Source organism: Octopus bimaculoides, chromosome 2 (assembly GCF_046866305.1).
Source record: "Octopus bimaculoides isolate indiv1 chromosome 2, ASM4686630v1, whole genome shotgun sequence".
In the NCBI taxonomy this organism is placed as follows: domain Eukaryota; kingdom Metazoa; phylum Mollusca; class Cephalopoda; order Octopoda; family Octopodidae; genus Octopus; species Octopus bimaculoides.
In genome coordinates, this window is record NC_142929.1 from 13285496 (window position 1) to 13312344 (window position 26849).

At 35.4% G+C, this 26849-nt stretch overlaps 1 pseudogene; it reads right to left on the bottom strand.

The window, feature by feature from the left end:
* Positions 1 to 26: 26 nt before the first annotated feature.
* LOC149136872 (histone-lysine N-methyltransferase SETMAR-like) lies at positions 27 to 21046 on the bottom strand (annotated as a pseudogene).
* Between the last annotated feature and the right edge of the window lie 5803 nt (positions 21047 to 26849).

Consider the following 26849-nt stretch of genomic DNA (forward strand, 5'->3'; position numbering starts at 1 on the left):
CGCTCTTCACTTGCTTATTATTGTTCTTATTTTATGTTGATTATCTGGAAAACTTTGTCGCACACCTGTGACTTCTTCAGCAACTCTCCATCCCACTGTTTAGACCATTCAATTACACACCATGTACCTTGCTAAAAAAATACATAAACAGTTAAAAAATACTTATAGGTCCAGAGGGTCAGAAAATCTTTTTGGACTCCTGAGATGTAGTGCTGATAGACAATTAGTGATAAACACACTTTTAGAGTGAAACAACGTAGACATGGGCATAATATTCCTGTTGTGATTGCTCTATCCGAGTACATATGTAAGAATTTAAATTGTATTTTATGGAAGTTTTATTAAAATTATACAACAATATTTTTCAGTCAGTACTACTCAGTTCTATATTTAAGAGATGAGGAATTATGTACATTATTTACATTACTTACATTTGACGGATATTTGTCCTCATCTTGTTTGTTGTTAACACAATGTTTCGGCTGATATACCCTCCAGGCTTTCATCAGGTGTCTTGGGGAAATTTCGAACCTCGGTTCTCAATCCTAAGGTATTTATAATAATAATAATAATAATAATAATAATAATAATAATAATAACAATAACAATAATAATAGCAACATAGAAAAATACCTTAGGAATGAGAACCCAGGTTCGAAATTTCCCCAAGACACCTGATGAAGGCTTGGAGGGTATATCAGCCGAAACGTTGTGTTAACAACAAAGAAGATGAGGACAAATATCCATCAAATGTAAATAATGTAAATAATGTAGAGTACTACTCAGCTTCAGAAGTCTACACAATCTCCTTTCTTTTTGATCACTTTCACCATTTATTTGTTGCAGCAGACAGACATGTTCATTGCAACATTTCTTTTTATTTTAATCACTCGTCTTTTTGGCTCTTAAAATCCATTTCCATAATTCTGCTTCTCTTGCCACTTCTGGTACATCATATAGAAACTGTACCAACATTTCCCATATATTTTACTTTGGTAAAATCAACAGAAGTTGTTAACCATAATTTTTGACAGTCTAACCTTTCTTTCTTATGTTTTTTTTTGTTTTTTTTTTGCTTAAATGAATTTTCCTTTCGGCCTTTCCATACTTGTATCCAATTTCTTTCAGCAGTCTTTGAACTGAATATTTACATCTATTTCATATTTCTTCTTCCCCTTCCATGCCATTACCTCTTCTCCAGCTACCAGTACACAGGATGCAGTTATCTTCATTCGTCTTTGAGTTCTTTTCCCAAGCAACTTTTTCCTTCTGCTTTTATTTTCTTCCAGTTATAGTCACTCTTTAACATACATTCCACTGTAGACTTTGAAATCTTCAACTCATCGACTATGTTACTCAGGTTTAGGCCATCTTCTTTCGAACTAATGAACTTATTTCCTTAGAATGCATTCTCAACTGAAAAAATCTTTTTTTCCAAGTAAAGAAAGGTTTCTTGAAGAATAATATTTATTGGACTAATGCATGTAGCCTTTGCACTCAAAAATTTGCATAAAATGTTTGAAGGGATTGTCCAAGGTAATGCTAAATAAAGCATTCTGTTATGTCTGAAAAATAATGCCACAATTTATATCAAAATATGCAAAGGTACTCACAATAAAGAAAAGATTGAAACAAAAATCCTACTTTCAGTCAATTTAAAGCTCGTTAGTACGTGCTTAGTTACTCTAGGTAGCTCAATGAAATAAACTTTCTAGAAGTACAATTTCTCAGGTGTCTGAAAAAAATTACTCACCCCGTGTATTCTGGATGGTATAAATGCTTCAGAAAGTGGTCGGCATTGCATAATGTAAGAATTCAAAGTGGATCTGCTAGTGCTGATAAAGAAGCTGCAAAAAAAAAAAAGAAAAAAAATGAAAATAAAATTTCAAAGGTATACAGAAGAAGAAATCTTTGATGACAAGTAGATCATCAATGTCGGTGTGACTGTTTTATTTTGGAAGTATATGTCCACAAAAACATCCCTTGCTAAAGAAGCATGCGAGTTCATAGAATGATTGATAATGCAATGAGCTGCTACAGGAAAAAGTTTGAAAAGAAAAGAAAGCAGAAATGCAATTATAGTTTTTTTAATAAATTTTTCTTGAAAAAAAAAAAAATGAAAAAAATATAAGAAAAAATAACTTTAAGTATTTATTCTTGTTTGCTTTTCTTTTTCATAGGTATTTGAAGAGAAATACATGAGACAAATGACTTTGAAAACAGAGCTGCATGAATCACATGTGTTTTTATATTCAATGATGCCTATTGCATGAGTATACCTGCATGGTTAAGAAGTTCACTTGGCAACCATGTGGTTTTTTGAATCCAGTCCCGCTGTGTGACACCTGTCTTCTAAAATAGCTCCAGGCTGGTTAAAACGTTGTGAGTGGATTTAGTAAAAACTGAATGATGTCTGTCATATATCTATTTATCTGAACTGGTGTATCTCAGGCGACATGGTTAATGTCTAATATAGAAAGACAACAGGGTAACCTCATTAGCAGGAAGGTAAAGGTGCGAGTTATGTAGCTAATGAGGCGAACAGAAGTGATTGAAATACAGCAGTGAAAGAAGAACTAGGATGGGTAGGAGAAGGGATGAGGGAGTGAAGGCAGAAACTGAGTGAATGGGACGACAGGTTAGTGGAAGGAGTGAGAGATTGATAGTGAGTAATAACTGGTACCCCATCAGCTTCAATGACAATTGTTCCAGTTGAGCTGATCAATAGAACAGCCTACTTATGAAATTAATGTTCAAGTGGCTGAGTACTCCATAGACATATGTACCCTTAATGTAGTTCTCAAGGAGATTTAGCATGACAATGTGACAAGGCTGGCCCTTTGAATTACAGGTACAACTCATTTTTGCCAGCTGAGAAGATGGCAGCAATGTGAAATAAAGTGTCTTGCTCAAAGACAAGGATACGACATGTCATTGGGAACTGAACTCAGGACCTTACAATCATGAGCTGAACATCCTAACCACTAAGCCATGTGCCTTTATTAGCTAGTAATGGAAATGAATAAATATTAAGGGTGGATGATGGATACTGATACCAGTTAACCTGAGTGCCGGGAAGAGTATATAAGGAGTAATGACAGCTATGCCCCTGGATGGGCAAAAGTGATAAGGTGATTTGGATGCAAGGAAAGGATTGAGTGCTGGAGAGATGAGATGGTCAAATAAGTCATTTGACATTTCTTGTTACTCAAGGAGAAGAGATTTACTGTCTTCTTCAGTCTCACCAGATGGAAGAGTGAGTGAGTGAGAGAGAGAGAGAGAGAGAGAGAGAGAGAGAGAGAGAGAGAGAGAGAGAGATAGAGAGAGAGAGAGAGAGAGAGAGAGACAAACAGACAGACAGAGATGAGTGAAAGAAGCATGAAGGCAGTGAGCTGGCAGAATCGTTAGCATACTGGACGAAATGCTTAGCAGTATTTCACTCATTTTGATGTTCTGAGTTCAAATTCCACCAACGTCAACTTTGCCTTTCATCCTTTTGGAGTCAATAAACTAAGTACCAGTTATGCACTGGGGTCGATGTAATTGATAATCCCCCTCCCCCAAATTTCAGGCCTTGTGCCTATAGTAGAAAGGATTAAGTACAAGTCACAAGGGGGTGAATTGTCAGAATTGTTAGTATGTGAGGCAAAATGCTCTGTGGGATTTCATCTGTCTTTATGTTCTGAGTTCAAATCCTGCCAAGGTCGACTTTGCCTTTTACCCTTTCAGAGTCAATAAAATAAGTACCAGTCTAGCACTGGGGTCGATGTAATCAAGATACCTTCTTCCCCAGTATTGCTGGCCTTGTGCCAAAATTTGAAACCATTATAAATTGAATGCAAAGATCACAGTTACATTTCTCTGTATATGTCTGTGTTAAGTGATCAGTAATAAAATGGTTACAAGCAGTTAAAATGTATAAATTTGTCATTAGATCCTAGAAAGAATTAAAGAGTCTATTACATTCAGGTGAGGCCATGTGGTAAGAAGATTGCTTCCGAAACCACATGGTCTTAAGTTCAGTCCCACCGCTTGGCACCTTGGGCAGGTGTCTTCTATTATAGTCTCAGGTCAACTAAAGCCTTGTGAGTAGATTTGGTAGATGAAGCTGAAAGAAGCCCATTGAATGTGTGTGTGTGTTTGTTCCCCACCCTCGCTTGCCAACTAGTGTTTGCATATTTATGTCCCTGTGACTTAGCAGTTCATCAAAAGAGATCAATAACATTCTTTTATTCGTTTCAGTCATTTGACTGTGGCCATGCTGGAACACCGCCTTTAGTCGAGCAAATCAGCCCAAGGACTTATTCAATGTAAGCCTAGTACTTATTCTATCAGTCTCTCTTGCCGAACCGTTAAGTGAAGGGGTCCTAAATACACCAGCAAAGGTTGTCAAGCGATGTTGGGGGGACAAACACATACACACAAATATATACATACACACACACAAATATATATATATATATATATATATATATATATACAACGGGCTTTTTTTAGTTTCCGTCTACCAAATCCACTCACAAGGCTTTGGTTGGCCCAAGGCTACAGTAGAAAACACTTGCCCAAGGTGCCACACACAGTGGGACTAAACCCAGAATCATGCGGTTGGTAATCAAGCTACTTACCACACAGCTTAAAAGAAATAATTAGTCCTGGGGTTAATTCATTCAAATAAAAAATTTTCAATGTGATGCTCCAGTATGACCAGTCTCATGCCTGAAACAAGTAAAAAGATAAATAAAGCATAGAATCAATTGAGTTAGTTATGAGAGTAAAGAAGATTATCTTACGTAACAGGAATAAATGAAAAAAAAAAAAAGCTCAAAAATAATTTTATTTCACTTGAAAGAAAATACTAGGTTTAATCTCTTTGATTCCAAACCACCTGAGACTGTTATGATTCTGTGTTACAAATCTGTTCAGTTTATAGCATTCATATTCAAATTATAACCTTTCATTTTAATTCTTTGTAAGAAGCTTTTGTTAAGATATGTTCCTAATACTAGCTTAATAAATGTCAAAATTAATTATTTAGCTAAACCTATCCAGAATCTCTAAAGATATAGGAGTTTATTTCATTTACCGAAAACTCTTAAGTTCTTTCATTTCTTGAAATTCATAGGCATCATCATCGTATTTTAATTCTTGAAACTCATTGGCAGTGCTGGATTAGCCATTAAGCAAAATAAGCATGTGTTTAGGGTGTCAAGGAATTAAAGACTTTGCAATTAAATAAAAGGAGAACACTTTTCAAATATAAATATAGTGGAAGTATACAAAAGTAAACATTATTTCTCATCTTACTGTTAGTTTTACTCTTTTACTCTTTTACTTGTTTCAGTAAATCGACCCCAGGACTTATTCTTTGGAAGCCTAGTACTTATTCTATCATTCTCTTTTGTCGAACTGCTAAGTGACGGGGACGTAAACACACCAGCATCCATTGTCAAGTGATGGTAGGGGGACAAACACAGACACACAAACACACATATATACATATACATATATACGACAGGCTTTTTTTCAGTTTCCGTCTACCAAATCCACTCACAAGGCTTTGGTCGGCCCGAGGCTACAGTAGAAGACACTTGCCCAAGGTGCCATGCAGTGGGACTGAACCCGGAACCATGTGGTTGGTAAGCAAGCTACTTACCACACAGCCAAAATAAAAATTTATTTTTATGGTTTATTATTGTTCATGTCTTGAATTATATATACATGGGGACACAAAAAAATCTTTTAAGTGCTTAAGGCCTCTTTGGGTCATAATCCAGCCCTGTACATTAGCAGTGTATTTATTAAAATTCATTGGCAGTCTCTTTCTTTAAAAATTTGGTCATGGAGATTTAGCTATCAAATAACTGTTTACTGCTTAATTAGTTGGAATTTATAAATGATTGATTATACTTATTTATTTAAGGATAATAAAGACGTGAATTCCGACATTCATGTATTTTTCTAAAGCATTAAACTATAATATGAATGAGGAAATAGCTATAACTTTGGGTCAAAGCTATATTGCAGTCTTGGCTAGCTTGGAGATTCATTCTACTCCTGTAAGCTCATCATATGACAAAAATATTTTCCTACATTTCCCCTATTTCAACAAACTCAAACAGTAACGAGTAGCACATTCCAAAAGTAAAGTACTTTTACTGACAAACAGAACACTATTCAAATGGGCTCCTTGTACAGTTGCTCAACCAACTAGAAATAGCAGCAAGGTTTCCTTTAGATTATACTCTGCTTTCTTGAAAATGGAAGGCCATATTGAATAATGTAGTCCTAGACGGGCTAGTCATGTCTTGAATGGTTTTGATCGAGTTCTGTTCTGTCAGAGCTGACAGAGGGTGAAGCAACATTCAATGCCAAATGAAGAATTACAATAGACAAATATAACAAAATAGAAGGTAATGTTGCCGGAAAGTAATTGGAAAAAAATCAAAAGAAAATTGAATTACTTATATAAGACTTGACAGATAACTTTATGAGAATGTCACATTGAGTAGAAAAGCCATCATCAATCTGTTGAAAAGTATAATGAACCAGTGATCAAAATATATCAAATACAAAAAAAAGAAAAAAATGAAGAACAAAGTGCTAAAATCAAAATATCTATCTAGCAAGAAAATATAAGTTAATTGCAAGCTTATATTTCATGTAGTCTTGGGTACATTCAAAAGCTATTGAGAAACAAAGTTGCATGGGTAACCAATGAAAAACATTAAATTAAACGGGAAAGGCAATCAAGAGGGGAAGTTTCTTAAGAAAACAAAATTCTCAAAAAATCAAAATAAGGCACTATATACATATATGTGTGTGTGTGCACATGTATGTACATACATACATACATACAAACATATAATTTTCGCAGTATATATATACTCTTTACTCTTTTACTTGTTTCAGTCATTTGACTGCGGCTATGCTGGAGCACTGCCCTTATAGTCGACCAAATCGACCCCAGAACATATTCTTTGTAAGCCTAGTACTTATTCAATCAGTCTCTTTTGCCGAACCGCTAAGTTACAGGGACGTAAACACACCAGCATCGGTTGTCAAGCGATGTTGGGGGGACAAACACAGACACACAAATATATACATATACATATATACGACAGGCTTCTTTCAGTTTCCGTCTACCAAATCCACTTACAAGGCTTTGGTCGGCCCGATGCTATAGTAGAAGACACTTGCCCAAGGGGCCATGCAGTGGGACTGAACCCGGAACCATGTGGCTGGTAAGCAAGCTACTTACCACACAGCCACTCATATATATATACATATATATATATATATATATATATATATATATATATATATACACACACATACATATATATACCTACATACATATATACATATATATATATATATATATATATATATATATATATATATATATACACATGTATGTATGTATACACACCGACATACATACTGTAGTAATACTACTTGAACTGAGTACACATATGCCTTTGACTAATTTACTCTTTCATTCCCCATGATAACTCGATATTCCCAGCTCTTGTTTCATTATCTTCAATTACTTAATAATGTGTGGTTTTGTGCACAAGTCTTGTATTTTCAACAGAATTTTCTCATGCAATATTTAGATTCCGACTAAATTACAAATATAGTGGGCACCTAACTCTCTTTCAGCAAGCATGCTTTTCACAAGACGTATTTTCATAGCTACTTTTTTTTTCTTTCTAACAGTCTAGTCTACCCTGATATGCCAAACCATCTGTTAATGTTTATAAAATGGCATCATATCTGAATTATCATTTGTTGTTTTAACCAGTCTTTTAACCAGTCTTTTAACCAGTCAACCTGTTAACTCAGTTTTAGCTTTAAATTTTTACATTATTCTTATGAATTGTGACCCTTCTTATTTGTGGTTTCTTTGCTTTGTAAGCAAATAAGTAAATAAATAACTGAATAGAACCGCCTATATTTCATAAACCCTTTCATATTTAGGGAAATTGTTTTATACAGCACTTTTGGCAAGTGTTTCCTACTATAGCCCAGGCCAACCAAAACCTTGTGAGTAAATTTGGTAGATGAAATCTGTGTGGAGGCCCATAGTGTGTGTGTGTGTGTGTGTGTGTGTCTTTGTGCCTGTTTGTCCCGACATCAGCACTTGACAACCAGTGTCAGTTTGTTTATATCCTTGTAACTTAACAGTTTGGCAAAAGTGTCTGATAGAAAAAAAACACCAGATTTAAAACAATAAGTACCAGTGTCAATCTGTTCAACTAAAACCCTTTAAGGAGATGCCCCAGCATGGCCACACTCTAATGACTGAGACAAGTGAAAGATAAAAGAACTACACTTTCTTCTTTCTTAAAACTCATTGAAAGAAATCATGAAAACACATCCGCCATCTTTAAAATTAACCAACCATCAAGAGACTATTTTGTTTTAATTTTTCAAATACATTATTGTACAACTGAGATTTTCTATCTGATAGACAAGCAATAAATTACAGTTATCATTAGATTTTATCGTGTTTTACTAAGTCACAACAAGTCCAATTTCCCATATTTTCACTATCAAAAGCCTCAAAATAATATTTCTACCCTAGGCACAAGGCCTGAAATTTTGGAGGAGTGGGGCCAGTCAATTAGATCGACGCCAGTACACAACTGGTACTTAATTTATCGATCTCTAAAGGATGAAAGGCAAAGTCAACCTCAGCGGAATTTGAACTCAGAACATAAAAACAGTTGAAATACCATTAAGCATTTCGTCCTGTGTGCTAACGTTTCTTATTTCTTTATTGTCCACAAAGGGCTAAACATAGAGGGGCTAAACATAGATGGGACAAATAAGGACAGACAAAGGGATTAAGTCAATTACATCAACCCCAGTGCATAACTGGTGTTTATTTAATCGACCCCGAAAGGGTGAAAGGCAAAGTTGACCTCAGTGGAATTTGAACTCAGAACATAACGGCAGATAAAATACTGCTAAGCATTTCGCCCGGCATGCTAACAATTCTGCCAGCTCCCTGCCTTGCCTGGAAATAATATTAGTTATTGACTAATAAAAAGGGTAAAAGCGTAAAGACTCCCTTCAGTTGTGAATGACCATGGGATTGCTCATAGAAACTTACCCACCCAGGCGCAAATCAGGGCAAGGTTGTTTATTGAAGACCAGCCGTCACCCATGCATACCATCCTCCCCTCTCCACGCCACCAGTTTTATCCAAGGGAAAGGCAAAGGCCAATACAGCTTGGCACCAGTGACATCACAACTCATTTCTACAGCTGAGTGAACTGGAGCAATGTGAAATAAAGTGTCTTGCTCAAGAACACAACATGCAGCCCAGTCTGTGAATCAAACTCATTACCTTGTGATTATGAGCCTGACTTTCTAACCATTGAGCCATGTTTGTTTATATCCTTGTAACTTAACAGTTTGGCAAAAGTGTCTGATAGAAAAAAACACCAGATTTAAAACACCTCATCAATATCATCCCCATTATAAACATTATTTAATTCATTCTCACATGCTTAAATAATAAACATAAATAATAAACCACGATAGGTGAACCATGCTATGGGGAGAGATTAGTGTGTGTGTGTGTGTGTGTGTGTGTGTGTGTGTGTGTGTGTGTGTGTGTGTATATATATATATATATATATATATATATATATACAAACAGGAAACAACTTCTATCTCATTCCAGGGTGAAAAACTAGAGGTAGTTGATAGCTTCCGCTATCTGGGCGACCAAGTTAGTAGTGGGGGTGGGTGCGCTGAAAGTGTAGCTACTAGAATAAGAATAGCCTGGGCAAAGTTTAGAGAGCTCTTACCCCTGCTGGCGACAAAGGGACTCTCACTCAGAGTAAAAGGCAGACTGTATGACGCATGCGTACGAACAGCCATGCTACATGGCAGTGAAACATGGGCTATAACTGCTGAGGACATACGTAAGCTCGCAAGGAATGAAGCCAGTATGCTCCGTTGGATGTGTAATGTCAATGTGAACACCCGTCAGAGTGTAAGTATCTTGAGAGAAAAGCTGAACATTAGAAGCATCAGTTGTGGTGTGCAAGAGAGACGATTGCGCTGGTATGGACATGTGGTGAGAATGGATGAGGATAGCTGCGTGAAAAAGTGCCACACCCTAACAGTTGAGGGAACCCGTGGAAGAGGTAGGCCCAGGAAGACCGGGGCTGAGGTGGTGAGGCAAGACCTTCGTACATTGGGCCTCACCGAGGCGATGACTACTGACCGAGACCTTTGGAAATGTGCTGTGCGTGAGAAGACCCGGCAAGCCAAGTAAGATCGTTGCCAGTGCCCCTGGACTGGCTCTTGTGCGGGTGGCACATGAGATGCACCATTTTGAGCGTGGCCGTTGCCAGTACCGCCTGACTGGCTCCCGTAGGATTTTCGAGCGAGATCGTTGCCAGTGCCCCTGGACTGGCTTGTGCGGGTGGCACATAAAAGACACCATTTCGAGCGTGGCCGTTTTCGTGCGGGTGACACGTAAAAGCACCCACTACACTCTCTGAGTGGTTGGCGTTAGGAAGGGCATCCAGCTGTAGAAACTGTGCCAAATCAGACTGGAGCCTGGTGTTGCCATCCGGTTTCACCAGTCCTCAGTCAAATCGTCCGACCCATGCTAGCATGGAAAGCGGACGTTAAACGATGATGATGATGATGATGATGATATTTATATATATATATTCATATATATTTATATATATATATATATATATATATATATATTTACGTACACACATGTACATATATATTTACAATTAAGATTCAGTTGAATTAGGTGCTTAAATTGAGACACCTTGCTAGGCCTGAATAACAGGCATATTCAATAATATCAAGTGAATATCACACTCGGTGCATAAGCGCCCACCACATGATGTTCTGGCGGTGTATGCAGATAATAAGACCAGCTGAATGAAGAAATCCACTCTTAGCTATTCAGACATCTACTTTATATTAAAAATACTGTCTATGATATATATGAAGCATAGATTCCAGAAGAGATGAATTAAATATGAGTAACAAAGAGGTACAGATGTTAATTCATTACATACCCACATACACACGTGCATGCACGCACACACACACACATACACACACACACATGCACACACACGCACACACATACACATACATAACAAAGGTTGTATTTATACTCTGAGTTCTCATTAATCAGTCAAAGGAGTTATTGTAAACAGCCGTAATAAATTGACACTCGGACCTATTTGTCACTCACTTTATTATATATTCATCTATTTGTTCCAGTCATTTGAATGTGGCCATGCTGGAGCACCGCCTTAAGTCGAGCAAATAGACCCCAGGACTTATTCTTTGTAAGACTAGTACTTATTCTATCGGTCTCTTTTGCCAAACCGCTAAGGTACTGGAGCATAAACACCCCAGTAATTGCTCTTTTGCCAAATCACTAAGCTTTGAGAACATAAACACACCAACATCGGTTGTCAAGCAATAGGACAAACACCGACACAAAGGCACACTTGCCCAAGGTACCATGCAGTGGGACTGAACCCAGAACCATGCAGTTGGGAAGCAAGCTTCTTACCACACAGCCTTGTCTGCACCATATATCTATTTTCTTTTAATCTTTTGTTTTTTTATTGCTTCAGTCATTTAAATGCGGCCATGCTGGAGCACCGCCTTAAAGAGTTTTAGTCGAGGAAATTGATTCTAGGATTTATTCTTTATAATGTAGTACTTATTCTATCAGTGTCTTCTGCCAGACCGCTAAGTTACAGGAACATAAACACACCAGTGTAAGTTGTCAAACAATGGGATGGAGACAAACACACACACATAAATACATACATCCAAACACTTACACACACACACACACATATATATATATATATATATATATATATATATATATATATATATATATATATATATATATATATATATATATACATACAGGGTGTCCGAAAATCTGGGTACAAAAGTAAAAAAGGAAAATTATTATTTCCTATATTTAATTGTTTATGTTATGATTTTATTTACTCCATGTACCAAGACTTTGTGGACACCCTGTACAATGGGCTTCTTTCAGTTACTGCGTACTAAATCCATTCACATGGCTTTGACTAGTTTGGAGCTATAGTAGAAGACACTTGCTCATAGTGACATGCAGTGGGACTGAACCCGAAACCATGTGGTTAGGAAGCAAGCTTCTTACCACCCAACCACGCCTGTGCCTATATATACGTATCATTTTTATAAGCCCCAAACAAAGTGAGAATAAGGAATTATGAAGAAGGACAAATTAAGATGAAGGGAATGAATTTACTTCAGACTTGAAACAGTTCAGAAGGAAAACAATGAGATGGAAGAGAGTTCCAAAGTATGGTAAGCTCGAAAGAAAAAGCTAGAATTGTAGAAAAACTTCCTTATTTCTAGAATCCCAACAACATTTGGATGAAGATATTGCGAGATTCAAGTCAGGTGAAATGGAAAAAAGTGATCTGGAACTAACAAAGTTCAGCAGAACATTTCCTGTGGAAATAATGACAGAAAAGACTAAGATTAATCTTTAGTTGCCTAACACTTTTTTCTAAAGCTCACACGTATTGTGCTCTCTTAAATGGTCATTAGTATCTTGTATGGCTATACATATACATATACATATGTGTATATATATATATATATATATATATATATATATATATATATATATATATATATGTATATATATATACATATCATCATCATCATCATCATCATCATCGTTTAACGTCCGCTTTCCATGCTAGCATGGGTTGGACGATTTGACTGAGGACTGGTGAAACCGGATGGCAACACCAGGCTCCAGTCTGATTTGGCAGAGTTTCTACAGCTGGATGCCCTTCCTAACGCCAACCACTCAGAGAGTGTAGTGGGTGCTTTTACGTGTCACCCGCACGAAAACGGCCACGCTCGAAATGGTGTCTTTTATGTGCCACCCGCACAAGCCAGTCCAGGGGCACTGGCAACGATCTCGCTCGAAAATCCTACGGGAGCCAGTCAGGCGGTACTGGCAACGGCCACGCTCAAAATGGTGCATCTCATGTGCCACCCGCACAAGAACCAGTCCAGGGGCACTGGCAACGATCTTACTTGGCTTGCCGGGTCTTCTCACGCACAGCACATTTCCAAAGGTCTCGGTCAGTAGTCATCGCCTCGGTGAGGCCCAATGTACGAAGGTCTTGCCTCACCACCTCAGCCCAGGTCTTCCTGGGCCTACCTCTTCCACGGGTTCCCTCAACTGTTAGGGTGTGGCACTTTTTCACGCAGCTATCGTCATCCATTCTCACCACATGTCCATACCAGCGCAATCGTCTCTCTTGCACGCCACAACTGATGCTTCTAATGTTCAGCTTTATATATATATATGTATGTATGTATGTGTGTGTGTGTGTGTGTATCTTTCTCTGTGTACATCTGTTTGTGTGTGTGAGCGTAGACATAATAGATATATACATAGAAATGCAGCACACACACGAAAAACATACACAGATCATTGAAAATGGCTGTCAGAATCCAAATTAATAAATTAATATTTCAGTACAATTTCCTGATATAGCAGAAGCAATATATAGGGCACTTACAACAAGTAGACATGCTCTCATGTAAAAACAAATATTCTTTTTCTTCTATTTTCTATTTATGATTTGACAGGAAAGTAAAACTAAAAATTAAAAGGACAAAATATATAAAACAAAGAATAATGAAAATAAATATACTTTACTGAACTGCAGTATTTCATTATATTACATCTAAGCAATATTGGTGAACTAAATAAATAAATGTTATATGTTGTTTTAGCAAGATTTTACATATAATTTACAAATGAAAATTTTCAAGATATTCGTGCTGTCCAGCTATTCATATACGAGAATTTAAATGCATATATGTGCGTGCTCACACACATTATTATTATTATCATTATAATTATTATTAGTATTAGTATTATTATTATTATTATTATTATTATTAAAAAATAAGAAACTAATCAATATAAAATAGTTACAGAATAAGTTAACAGAATTTTTAAAATTGTCATACACACATACATACATGCATACATACATGCATACATATACAAATGCATACATATATATGTGTGTGTGTGTGTGTAATCTAAAAACTGGAACAAGAACGCAACAGATGACAATAACACATCCAGACAGATAGATGATACAAAGACGGACAGGAGGAAACAAGGACAGATCATTTGCAGTCTTCTCTTATCAGTCAAGTTTCCAAACCATCCTTACCGTTTTGGCCGGTTACTCTTGAGACTGTTCAAATCGGACTGGCCCCAAAAATCTAAGCTAAGAGCATTGCATATTTTGGGAGAAAGCAAGCGAAGGTGTATGACAACAACGACAAATAATGAAACGGAGAAAATGTTACACAATTATAAATACAAGGAACACGAAAATAACAAGAGGTCTCTTTTGACTAAATAGAGACGAATCGAGTTGAGCTGGCGTGTGTAGAGTGAAAGCCTTGAGGCAGGAACATAGGAGATGGACACAAGAGATGAAAGTCATGAGACAGGAATATAAGAGATGATTTGCAGCCAGCAATCGAGCCAAGAAAGAAAGATCATGCTTGGTTGAACACCAGTAATGTGGAAGGAAAGGAGAAAGGTAGGGAGTGAAGAATTAGGGGGAAAACGAAAAAGAAAGACAATCAGAGAGACATAGAGAAAGGTACAGGAAAGATAAATAAGGAGGGGAAGTGGGAAGATTAAAGAAAGAGAAGGCCAAGAAATGTGAGAGGGGGAGCGAGAAAAAGAAAAGAGGAAAGAATAAAGAAGATATGAGGGGGCTAAAAGAAAGAGTAAAAGAGTCGTACAGAATTTAGATATATACTTACTTACAAAGTGAGGAAATGTGTATGTACGCCGCTATATGTATATATAAATAAAAAAATGGAACAAGAACGCAACAGACGACAATAAAATATCCAGACAGATAAACGATACAAAGACAGACAGGAAAAACAACAACAAAAAAACGGTCAGTCAAAAGACACCTGTTGTTATTTCCTTGTTGCTTGTATTTGTAATCGTATAACATTTTCTCCATTTTCTCTTGTCTTTGCTGACGTATACATTCACTTGCTTTCTCCTAAAAAATGAAATGCTCCTAGCTTAGATTTTTGGAGCCAGTCCGATTTGAACAGTCTCAAGTGTAACCGGCTGAAACTGTAAGGATGATTTGGAAACTTGACTGATAAGAGAAGACTGCAAATGACCTGTCCTTGTTTTTTCCCATCCGTCTTTGTATCGTCTCTCTCTCTCTATATATATATATATATATATACACACACACACACACACACACACACACACCACATGCACTCACACACAAACACACACAAACACATATACAAACATACTTGCATACATATATGCACTAAGGTGTATGTGTGTGTGTGTGTGTGTGTGTGTGTGTGTGTGTGTGTGGCAAATATATATGTGGTAAAAAAATTTGCTTCCCATTCACATGGTTCTGGGTTCAGTCCCATTGTGTGTCGCCTTGGCCAAATATTTTCTAGTAGAGCCTTGTGCTAACAAAGGTCTTGTGAATTTCGGACTGCAATTATTTTCCATTCATAAATTGCTTCACAAAATTTTTGATATGTTTCAACATTATGCCTTACTGATGATTTCTATAAAGAAAGAAATGTTGCTATCACCAATTAAGAAACGTTTTCAGAAATGCCACATTGCAAATTTTAAGAAATATTAGACTGAAACTTCTAAGAAATGTTAAACTAGAAACTTTAAGAAATGTTAGATTAGAAAATTTAAGAAATGCTAGATAAGAAATTTCAAGAAATGCTACACTAAAAATTTTTTTAAATATTAGATTAGAAATTTTAAGATATGTTACACTAGAAATTGCGAGAAATGTTACACAAGAAAGTCTAAGAAATGTTACGCTAAAAATTTTAAGAAAGGTCCGAGCAGAAATTTTAAGAAATGTTAGACGAGAAATTTTAAGAAATGTTATGCTGGAAACATTTAAAAATGTTGAAATAGAAATTTCAAGATGTGTTACAGTAGAAATTTTAAGAATTATTACACTGGAATTTTCAAGGATTGTTAGACAAAAAATTTAAAGAGGGGGAGCGAGAAAAAAATTGAAAGAAAGAAGAAAGTATACAGGGAACTAACAGAAAGAGTAAGGGTCATACAGAATTTAGATACATACCAGATGAGCAAAATTTTAAGAAATGTTATACTAGAAACGTTTGACTAGAAATTTTCAGAAATGTTAGACTAGAAACTTTCAAACATGTTGAACTAGCAATTTTATGAAGTGTTCGATTAGAAATTTTACACTAGAAATTTCACGAAATGTTATACTAGACAGTCTAAGAAATATTAGATTAGAAATTCTGAAAAATGTTGGAATAAAAGCGTTAGGAAATGTTTCGCTAGAAACTTTTTAAAAATAGAGTAGAAATTTTAAGAGATGTTAGATTAGAAGCTTAAAGAAAAGTTACACTAGAAATTTGAAGAAATGGTAGACTAGAAATTTGAAGAAATGTTACACTAGAAATGTTTAAAGTATTAGACTAAAAATTTAAAGATACACTAGAAATTTTAAGGAATGCTAGCATAGAAATTTAAAGATACACTAGAAATTTTAAGGAATGCTAGCATAGAAATTTTAAGAATTGTAAGAATAGACATTTTCAAATGTTAGACTAGGAATTTTAAGAAATGGTAGACTAGAAATTTGAAGAAATGTTACACTAGAAATTATATGAAATATCAGACAACAAATTTTAAGAAATGTTACACTAGAGATTTTAGGAAATGCTACACTGGAAATTTTAAGAAATATTAGACTACAATTTTTAAGAAATGTTGCATTAGAAATATTTTTTAAATATTACGATAGAAATTTTAATAAATATTACACTAGAAATTTTCAGAAATATTAGATTAGAAATTTTCAGAAATGTTACACAAGAAAGTATACGAAATATTTAGAAATTGTTAGATATGTTACACAAGAAATTACATGAAATGTTGGACCTAAAATCTTAAGAAATGTTAGACTGGAAACTTTAGAAAATTTTGAACTCGGAATTTCAAGAAGTGTTAGATTATAAAGTTTAAGAAATGTTCCAATAGAAATTTTAAGAAATGTTAGACTAAAGATTTTGAGAAATAATTGACTAGAAATTTTAAGAAATGTTAGATTAGAAATTTAAAGAAAAATTAGACTAGAAATTTTAAGATATGCTAGACTAGAAGTTTTAAGAAAAGTTGAACTAGAAATTTTAAGAAATGGTATACTAGAAAGTTTTAAAATATTGAAAGAAATTTTAAGAAACGTTGCACTTGAATGTATAAGAAATGTTAGACTAGAAATTTTGCAAAATGTATCACTAGAAATTTTAAGAAATCTCAAACTAGCAATTTTGAGAAATAATAGACTAGAAATTTTAAGAAATGTTAGACTAGAAATTTTGCAAAATGTATCACTAGAAATTTTAAGAAATTTCAAACTAGCAATTTTGAGAAATAATAGACTAGAAATTTTAAGAAATGTTAGACTAGAAAGTTTAAGAAACGATACCCTAGAAATTTTAAGAAATGGTTCTCTACATATTCTAAGAAGTATTAGACTTGAATTTCTGAGAAATGTTAGACTAGAAATTTAAAGAAAAGTTAAACTAGAAATTTTTAAGAAATGTTACTCTAGATATATTTTCAGAAATGTTAGTCTAGAAGATTTTAAAAAGTTACACAAGAAATTTTAAGAAATATTGCACTACAAATTTTCGGAAATGTTACACTAGAAATTTCAAGAAATGTTTAACGAAGAAGTTTAAAGAGAGGTAAGAATAGAGATTTTCAGAATGTTAGACTAGAAATTTTAATAAACGGTGCACTAGAAATTTTAAGAAATATTTGACTAGAAATTTTAATAGAAATCTTATATGTTAGACTAGAAAATATTTGCTAAAATTTTTAGTGTAACATCTGTTTTAATTTCTAATCTAACATTTCATAAAATTTCTAACCTAACATTTATCAAAATTTCAAATATAATATTTAATAAAATTTCTAGTCTAACATTTCTCTGAATTTTTAGTCTAACATTTAAAAAAATTTCTCGTCTAAAATTTCATAAGATTTCTAACGTAACATTTCTTAAAATTCTTAATTTCATATTTCTTAAAATTCTTGTCTAATATTTGCCAAGGTATTTAGTGTAACATTTCTTTAATTAATCATTTCTTAAAATTTCTACTGTATCATTTCATAAAACCTCTAATGTGACATTTCTAAAAAATTGCTAGTGTACCATTTCTTTAGATTTCTAGTCTAGCATTTCTCAAAATTTACAGTCTAATATTTCTTAAAATTTCTAGTTTAACATCTCTGAAAATTTCTAATCTAACATTTCTGAAAATTTCTAGCGTAATACTTCTTCAAATTTCTAATCTGACATTTCTTAAAATTACTAGAGTAACATTTCTTAAAATTTCTAGTGTATCATTTTATAAAATTTCTAGTCTAACATTTCTTCAAATTTCTAATGCAACATTTCTTCAAATTTCTACTCTAACACTTCTCAAAATTTATAGTCTAGTATATTTTAAAATTTCTAGTTTAACATTTCTAAAAATATTTAGTCTAACATTTCTTAACATTTCTAGTGCAACATTTCGTAAATTTTCTAGTATAATATTTCTTAAAATTTCTAGTCTACCATTTCTTAAAATTACTATTGTAACATTTCTTAAAATTTCTAGTGTGTCATTTTTTAAAATTTCTATTCTTACATTGGTTAAAATTTATAATGCGCCATTTCTTAAAATTTCTAGTCTAATATTTCTCTAAATTTCGCATCTAACATTTCTTAAAATTCGTTGTGTAACATATCTTGAAATTTATAGTCTAAAATTTCCTAAAATTTCTGGTCTATTATTTCTCGAAATTTCTAGTGGAACTTTTCTCAAAATATTAATCTACCATTCCTTAAAATTTCCAGATAACATTTATCAAAATCCCTAGTCTAACATTTTGTCAAATTTCTAGTCTATTATTTCTCAAAATTCCAATTGTTACATACTTTAAAATTCTAGTCTCACATATCCAAAAATTTCTAGTGTAAGATTTCTTAAAATTTTAATCTAACTTTCCTTAAAATTTCTAGTCTAATATAATTGAAACTTTCTTGTCTGTCCCCTCTTTAAATTTCTAGTGTGACAACTCTTAAAATTTTTAGTTTAGTATTTCTTAAAATTGGTAGTGTCACATTTCTTAAAATTTTTAGTCAAATATTTCTTAAAATTTCTAGTGTAACATATCTGAAAATGTCTAGTCTAATACTTCGTAGCAGTCTTAGTATTACATTTCTTAAAATTTCTAGTCTAGCACTCCTTAAAATTTGTTTTATAACTTTTCTAGTGTAACATTTCTTAAAATTTCTCATCTAATATTTCTTAAAATTTCTTAAAATTTCTAATATTACTTTTCTTAAAATTTCTCGTCTAACATTTCATAAAATTTCTTATGTAATATTTCTTAAAATTTCTAGTTTAATTTTTCTAAAAATTTCTAGTGTAGCGTTTCCTAAAATTTGATGCATAAGGTTCCTTAAACTCCTAGTGTAACTCTTCTTAAAATTTCTACTCTATCATTTCATAAAACTTCTAATGTGACATTTCTTAAAATTTCAAGTGTTACAATTCTTAAAATTTCTACTCTATTATTTCTGAAAATTTCTATTATACCATTTAAAAAATCTTTCGTCAAACATTTCTTAAAATTTCTACACTATAAATTCTCGAAATTTCTAGTGTAACATTTCTTTAAATTTCTTGTCTGATATTAGCAGTTCTGATGTAATATTTCTTCAAATTCCTAGTCTGGCATCGAATATTTCTTGTCTAACATTTCTCAAGGTTTCTTGAAATTTCTAGTCTAATATTTTTAAAAAATTTCTCTTCTGACATTTCTAAAATTGTTAGAGTATAAATTTTAAGAAATGTTAGTCATGAAATTTTAAGAAATTTTAGACTGGAAATTTTAAGAAATGTTAGGTAAGAAATTTTATGAAATGATAGACTACAAATTCTCAGAAATATTTGACTAGAAATTTTGAGAACTGTTACACAAAGTATGTTAAGAAATGTTAGACTAGACGTTTTATGAAAAGTCATATTAGAAATTTCAAAAATTATTAGACTAGAAATTTTAAGGAAATGTTAGACTAGAAACTAAAAAATTGTTACAAAACAAAAATAAATTGTAAGAAATGATAAACTACAAATTACCAGGTCAGTTGTGCGACATGCGGCGGAGCATTGTCGTGGAGAAGAATTGGTCCTTTTCTATTTACCAATGCTGGCTGTTGTCGGAGTGTCTTATGCATTTCATCCATTTGCTGACAGTATTTCTCCGCCGTAATGATTTCATCTGGATCCAAAAAGCTGTGATGGATGTGACCGGCCGCAGACCACCAAACAGTCACCATGACATTCTTTTAGTGCAACTTTGACTTCGGGGAGTGCCGTGGAACTTCGTTTGCGTTCAACCACTGAGCTGAGCGACGCCGGTTGTCGTAAAGAATCAACTTTTCATCGCAAGTCACAATCCGGTTGAGAAACGGATCGTTCTTGTTGCGTAAAAGAAGGGAAGACGACACTTCAAAACGGCGTTTTATTTAGTTGTTGTCCCATTCATGCGGCAATTATTTCTCAAAACTTTTTGTTTTTCCAATCTCTTTCAAGTGGTTGGAAATTGTCATACACTTTACGTCTAATTCAGAAGCAAGCTCTTGAACAGTTGTGCGTGTATTGGCTTCGACTAAGGCTCTTAGTTGATCGTTGTCAACATCTGATGACCGACCACTACGCTTATCATCTTCAAGGCTCCCGTCACCGCTACAAAATTTCTTGAACCACCATTGTGTTGTACGTTCATTAGTGGTTCTTAGGCCTAACGCATCGTTGATATCGCGAGCTGTTTCAGCAGCTTTTCGGCCGAGATTTTGTCCATGTTGTATGAAATAGCATACGCACACACACACACACACACACACACACACACACACAGAGGCATTCTGTTGGTTATGATGACAAGGTCTATCTGATTAATGGAACAGACCTCTCTTGGAATTAATGTGCAAATGGCTGAGCGCTCCACAGACACGTATGCTTAATGTAGTTCGCAAGGTGATTCTGCTTGATACAGAATGTGAGAAAGCTGGCCCTTTTCAAATTACAGGTACAGCTGATTTTGCCAGCTGAATGGCTTGGAGTAATGTGAAATGAAGTGTTTTGCTCAAGGACACAATACACTGCAGGGTATTGAACCTATGACCTTACAATCATGAGGTGAATTCTCTAACTATGAAGCCATACGTCTTCAAATACACACACATGCATGCAAATACATGTTCACACACATATGCATGTTTACATGCACACACACACACACACACACACATAAACACATGCTTACACACATGCATGCACACATACGCACGCACTCACCCATGAACACACATGCACACATATAAACATATGCTTATGTGCATGCATGCAAACATACACACACATGCATACAAACATACACACATTCACACATATGCAAGCAAATGCTTACACACATGTATGCACACATACACATGCATACACATGTACACAAATGCACACATGCAAACAGATGCTCACACACACATATACACATGCAAACACATCCTTATACACATGCATATCTTGCATACACACACATGCACACATACATACATGCAAGCACTTGCTTACACACATGCATGTACACACATATGCACATGCTTACACATATGCACACACATACACACATGCAAACAGATGCTTACACATGCATACACACAAACACACATGCACACACATACATACATGCAAATATGCTTACACACATGCATGCACACATACACACACATATGCACACATACACATGCATGCACACGTGCATGCACACATGCATACACACATGTGCACACATACGCGCATATCATATACTATCAGGTACACTGGCATTATCTGAGAAACAGTCGACTCAGCTGGTGGCCAATTTCTCGAAAGAGAAGCTTGGTAATTCTGTATAAATATATTGTTTGAAACAAAGGATGTATTATTTGTAGCAAAGATGCATGATTAAAAAAATATCTTACCTCTGGCAAAACATAGACAAACAATCCGGAACAAAGGGCATCAGAATAAACAACATTCTCAGTTTTTTTACCACTTTCAACGTCAACGTAGAAATTGTTCTGGCTTCCAACACATGAACATCTGGAAAATGTCAGGAACAGATTTATCTTTTAAATTTTGAATGAAAGTGAAAGAATACAGACTTTTTGGTGAAGTGTGCTCATAATACTTATAGACCAATTTTGTAAGATATATTATCTTAACGAACTGAGAACGTTTTTGTGCTTTATTCTTTTTTTAAAGCAGATGTATGAATAGATGTCTAGTAGCAGAATTGACTGACTGGCCAAGAAAAGAAGAAATAATTGTAAAAAGAAATGTGTAGAAATGTCTAGCTTTTATGAAAGAATTGCAAACATTTTAGAATTGAATTTATATACATAGAGGTATATTGATCCGTATAAATAGCAGAAAAAAGAAAATTCCTTTGTTGGTGTTTTTGTTATAATTTATGAGTAAATTGCAGTCAGGCAAACAAATAGGCATTCACAAATATGTATTAAGGTATAATGCTGTAATGTGTAAATGGTTTTACAAACAAAGCACGTATACTGCAGCAGTGGCTGTGTGGTAAGAAGCTTGCTTACCAACCACATGGTTCTGGGTTCAGTCCCACTGCGTGGCACCTTGGGCAAGTGTCTTCTACTATAGCCTCGGGCCGACCAAAGCCTTGTGAGTGGATATGGTAGACGGAAACTGAAAGAAGCCCGTCGTATATGCATATATATATATATATATGCATATATATATATATATATATATGTATGTGTGTGTTTGTGTGCGTATGTGTGTGTATATGTTTGTGTGTCTTTGTTTGTTCTCCCAACATCGCTTGGCAACTGATGGCGGTGTGTTTACGGCTCCATAACTTAGCGGTTCAGCAAAAGACATCGATAGAATAAGTACTAAGCTTACAAAGAATAAGTCCTGGGTTCGATTTACTCAATTAAAGACGGTGCTCCAGCATGGCCGCAGTGAAATGACGGAAACGAGTAAAACAGTATATATATATCTATATCTATATATATCTATATATATCTCTATATATATATCTATATATCTATATATATATATCTATATATATATATCTATATATATATATATCTATATATCTTTATATATATCTGTATATATATATATATATATATGTATACAGAGAGAAAGAGAGAGAAACTGAGCAAGGTAGAAGCAGATAGAAAAAGCCACATGAGAAAAGAAGACTTGCCTATCATTTCTTTACGAAGATTCTTTAAATACATTTGTATATTTTATTACCTGACTAAGTATCATGATTGTCATCCCTTTAATTTTTTGCAATGACAATTTAATTCTTAATAGGAATTATTGATTAAACCTTGCACTTAACAATTTTTTCAGTTGCCACACCCAACATTTTGTTTATCTGCAATTTATCTGTACTAATTGGCAATTTAAAATATCCTCTGCCATAAACATAGAAACATGTTATGTTTACTACTTTGCTTAACTTTAAGCAAAGTGAAAAATTGTTGAAAAAGAAACGACATGAATATCACACACAGCTCTGTGTTATATATTACATACATTCATAAACACAGACATACATTCATAAACACAGACATACATTCATAAACACAGACATACATTCTTTCACTTGTTTCAGTCATTTGACTGCGGCCATGCTGGAGCACCACCGTTAGTCGAACAAATCGACCCCGGTACTTATTCTTTGTAAGCTTAGTATTTATTCGATCGGTCTCTATTACGGGGACATGAACACACCAAGATCTGTTGTCAAGCGATGGTAGGGGGACAAGCACAGACACACAAATACATACACACGCACACACACACATACATACATACATATATATATGTGGCTTCTTTCAGTTTCCATCTACCAAATCTACTCACAAGGCTCTGGTCGGCCCGTAGTTATAGCAGAAGACACAGGTGCCCCGCAGTGGGACTGAACTCGGAACCATGTGGTTGGGAAGCAAGCTTCTTACCACACAGCCACTCCTGCACCTATCTATCTATCTATCTATCTATCTATATATAACTAGCAAGTTAGTTTTTGTTTGTGGCAGATGTTCAGGTGCAATAAAGACTGCAAACAAACAGGAAACAACTTCTATCTCATTCCAGGGTGAAAAACTAGAGGTAGTCGATAGCTTCCGCTATCTGGGCGACCAAGTTAGTAGTGGGGGTGGGTGCGCTGAAAGTGTAGCTGCTAGAATAAGAATAGCCTGGGCAAAGTTTAGAGAGCTCTTACCCCTGCTGGCGACAAAGGGACTCTCACTCAGAGTAAAAGGCAGACTGTATGACGCATGCGTACGAACAACCATGCTACATGGCAGTGACACATGGGCTGTAACTGCTGAGGACATACGTAAGCTCGCAAGGAATGAAGCCAGTATGCTCCGTTGGATGTGTAATGTCAATGTGAATACCCGTCAGAGTGTAAGTATCTTGAGAGAAAAGCTGAACATTAGAAGCATCAGTTGTGGCGTGCAAGAGAGACGATTGCGCTGGTATGGACATGTGGTGAGAATGGAGGAGGATAGCTGCGTGAAAAAGTGCCACACCCTAACAGTTGAGGGAACCCGTGGAAGAGGTAGGCCCAGGAAGACCTGGGCTGAGGTGGTGAGGCAAGACCTTCGTACATTGGGCCTCACCGAGGCGATGACTACGGACCGAGACCTTTGGAAATGGGCTGTGCGTGAGAAGACCCGGCAAGCCAAGTAAGATCGTTGCCAGTGCCCCTGGACTGGTTCTTGTGCGGGTGGCACATGAGATGCACCATTTTGAGCGTGGCCGTTGCCAGTACCGCCTGACTGGCTCCTGTAGGATTTTCGAGCGAGATCGTTGCCAGTGCCCCTGGACTGGCTTGTGCGGGTGGCACATAAAAGACACCATTTCGAGCGTGGCCGTTTTCGTGCGGGTGACACGTAAAAGCACCCACTACACTCTCTGAGTGGTTGGCGTTAGGAAGGGCATCCAGCTGTAGAAACTCTGCCAAATCAGACTGGAGCCTGGTGTTGCCATCCGGTTTCACCAGTCCTCAGTCAAATCGTCCAACCCATGCTAGCATGGAAAGCGGACGTTAAACGATGATGATGATGATGATGATATATATATATAAGTATGTACCTCTCTATCTGTCTGTCTGTTTATCTATCTACATAAGATTTATAATGTGTTTGTGTGCATATACATATACATGCATATATATACACATATGTATTCATACATATGCACACTCATACACTGTTTTTCTTGTTTTTTTTCTTCTTGTTTTTTTCTTCTTGTTTTTTCTTCTTGTTTTTGCCTTTGTGAGTTACAAGTGATGCTATCTGTGAGATTCTCAGCTTTTTTAGCTGCTATTTCTGAACTTCGGTATATGGTGAAGCAAATATTTGCTGATCCCTTAATTATATTTATAAATATATATGAGCTTTTGAATAAGTTCTCCACCAATAATGGTGCTTTCATACCGATGAGCTTGGTAAAAAAATTATTAATTATTAATTGATTTATTAATTAATAAATTTATAATCCTTTACCCTTTTAATTTGTAATAATTATATATATATATATATATGTATATATAGTTGAAATTTACAGAAAAACAAAAGACGAAGACAGGTGTATAAACAACAAGCAGATGTATTACTTTGACATTTGGGAAGGTGAGAAAGTCTTTTACATTTCAAACCTATGCTCTTCAGTGTGATCATTGCCAGAGCAGCTGTCTAGCTTCCGTGCTAGTGGCACGTAAATAGCACCATTTGAGTGTGATCGTTACCAGCGTCGCCTTACTGGCACTTGTGCCGGTGGCACGTTAGAAAATCATTCGAGCGAGATCGTTGCCAGTGCCGCTGGACTGGCTCCTGTGCCGGTGGCACATAAAAAACACCGTTTTGAGCATGGCCGTTGCCAGTACCACGTGACTGGCCCTCGTGCCGGTGGCACGTAAAAGCACCCACTACACTCTCGGAGTGGTTGGCATTAGGAAGGGTATCAAGCTGTAGAAACTCTGCCAGATCAGATTGGAGCCTGGTGTAGCCATCTGGTTCACCAGTCCTCAGTCAAATCGTCCAACCCATGCTAGCATGGAAAGCGGACGTTAAATAATGATGATGATGATGATGATAATATAGTCACAATGAGGATATTTAAACCTCTTATAGGAAGCCAGTCCAGGTGGCACTGGCATTGGCCACGTTCAGATGATGCTTTTTACATGCCACCAGCACAGGTATCACAACTAAAATTTCCAATTGATTTTAATTTTAATGTTGATGTACTTGACTCCAGGTCTCCTCAAGCACAGCAGATCGCCCTACGATCCAAGGTACTTGAATGGGTTGGGGCTGATTATGCGAAGCTAATGTAGGGTATGCTGTGAACTCACTTCACTTGACGGGTCTTCGCAGTCACAGCATATCTGTGATGTCTTGGTCTTTTGTCATTACCTCTGTAAGGCCCCAACGTTCGAAGGTCATGCTTGACCACCTCATCCCATGTCTTCCTGGGTCAACCTCTACCCTACAACAACAATAATAAAAACGTAAAATTAATTAATTAATTAACCAATTAATTAATTAATAATTTTTTACCAA